Consider the following 2359-nt stretch of genomic DNA (forward strand, 5'->3'; position numbering starts at 1 on the left):
GTTTGATGAAGGGATGGAGGCTGACACTCCTAAGCTTGAGTAAAGTGTCCTGGAATCTGAATGCTTATAAATGGTCCACATTTCAAGTGCCTGCCTCACCCCGAAGAGCTGGCAGCTTCCTCCTAACGAGGCCCACCTGGGCACCTGCGGTCCTGACCACAGGGCAGAGCGCCACGTGCTGAATCATCAATACTTCCTAAGGCTCTGAGCCAAGAGCTGCAGGGCAACGCCACCCTGTTTTCCTTTGCCACCCGACCGACCAAAACACTGTGTTGGCTAAACACAGAGTGGCTAGAATGGAGGCCACCCGCTGAGGTTTCCCGAGAACTATTCATGTTAACACAGCTTTATTAAAATGAGCAACGAGCTTTACATCCATCGAATTGTAGAAATGGACTTAGAGGTTTTACTACTGCGTTTTACAGATGTAGAAACAGACTTGGAGAGGCTATACCTCTTGTGAAAGTAGCCCAGCTGGCCACACCAGGAATAAACCCAGGTCTCTTGATGACCTGCCCCACCTCCCACAACTCCCTCCCCCACCCCATAGTGCTCATTTTGTTTCAGGACCTCCCATCATTATTGCTATAATGGGAATACATCTTTCTGAAAGGAAATAATGACCTGACATAATTGTATGAATCCTTATGAGATGCTTGGATATTTAAAAGTTAAACCTAGGACATCTCAGCATAGTGTGTTTTATATAATATTAAAAACAAATAACTTAGAGCTCTTTTTGTTTATGGTCTCATCCAGAAACTCATGTTTCTGAAGGTCTAATGTAGAAATGATACTGTAGTCCTATGACCACCTACTCATAAATTATCACTGACTTATAACAAAAATTTTGAAATTAAAAAATTCCTTACAGGCATAGCCAGGTTTAACGATGTGTTATGTTGAAATTCAGTTCTGGTATTGCCCCATGGAGGCTAGTACAAATATAACAAGTGGAACGGGGAATTCTCTGTTATTCATCCAATCTCAAATATAGTCAGGACATGTACTGTTCTTACTTAAAGTATCGTTTTGAGCCAAAGATGAATTATATGCAGAAGATACCCAAAATACCTATAAAACTAAATGCTTCAAAGGAAACCTAGGAATTCATGTTTCTAATTCAATCTGATCCCTCTTAACAGTTATTAATAGAACTAATTTATTTGAAAGAGGTCAATAGCATTAATCAAATTGTACATAGCATGCACTCTCTATCTCTGGAGGGGTCTCAGGGCCTGGTCTTATTTATACCTGATCCTGGGTTTATTCCTGGTTTGGCCAGCTGTGCTACTTTAGCCTGGCCCAATATTTAAAGTATAATAGGCAGGCAATAAATATTGTTGAGTGAACAAATGATTGAATGCATGAGTCAAAATGCTGGATTTACCTTTCATTATTGTGTTGAAAGCCTCACAGTTTAAAACAACCTCTCCCCCCCCACCCCGCCCAAAGCGCCATCATTCTGATAAAATGATTTAAACATAAGAGGAACAGTAGAGAGGATTTTCTAAGCATTTTTTTCCTTGGGGGAAATGGGTCCAAAAACCACAAGGCTGTGTGAATTACATTTAGTGAGTCTTCAACAAACTCTGTAATTCTGTATAACAAAGTGGAGATTCCAGAAAATGTTTAAAACTAAATCTCTTATATTCTATGGACTAAGATTACTATGCTGAGGTGGAGAGAGAAGTTAGTGGCCACGGTTTAGGAAGGTTCTGATCATAGTTATTAGTTGGGTGATATTAAGCAAGTTACTTAAGAACAATTACTGTTTCAGAGTACTTTCTATGCACACTGGATTAAGAGGTTTTTTTCCTGCATTATCCAATTTATATTTCAATATCAAATTGATCTCTCTGGGCCTCTGTTTCCTTGTATGTATAATAACAGAACCCATCTTAAAAGATAAAATGAGAAAATGGTGGCTACAGACCCCAGTAACTTATACAGTATAAATCAAATTGAGGCATTATTTTCATAATGATTATTGCACTACAGAAGCACCAAAGTCGTATTTTACTTTCTGTTTCTTCTACTGGACCAATGCCATTTAAAGTGAATACAGTAGAGAAAAAATAGATGTGACTCATGAATCATATGTTCTTTGGAACCTTAATCTGTTGCTATCTTCATTTATCTCATGAAGGAAATGAACCAAAGAAGGAAAAAGTCAAGGCAATAGTGAGAGAAGATGAAAAGTTTCTCTAAGAAGTGCCCAGCTAATTTCTAGAAAGCTTCTTATCTGCAGATAGTATGGTCAAATTGTTCAGTATGTTTTTAAAACATCTGTCGGACTATTGGCGTGTGACTTGTAATCTATTCCTGTATTTTCTTTCCCCTGAATTTCCACTCTCAG

General features: G+C 38.6%; 1 long non-coding RNA gene across 1 annotated transcript in view; it reads left to right on the forward strand.

Annotated features, from left to right (window-relative positions):
* The window catches only part of LOC121820168 (uncharacterized), a 32085-nt gene that overhangs the window by 20647 nt on the left and 9079 nt on the right, over positions 1-2359 (forward strand). The gene's annotated exons all lie outside the window — the stretch shown is intronic.

The sequence above is a fragment of the Ovis aries genome, chromosome 8, assembly GCF_016772045.2.
Source record: "Ovis aries strain OAR_USU_Benz2616 breed Rambouillet chromosome 8, ARS-UI_Ramb_v3.0, whole genome shotgun sequence".
Lineage (NCBI taxonomy): Eukaryota > Metazoa > Chordata > Mammalia > Artiodactyla > Bovidae > Ovis > Ovis aries.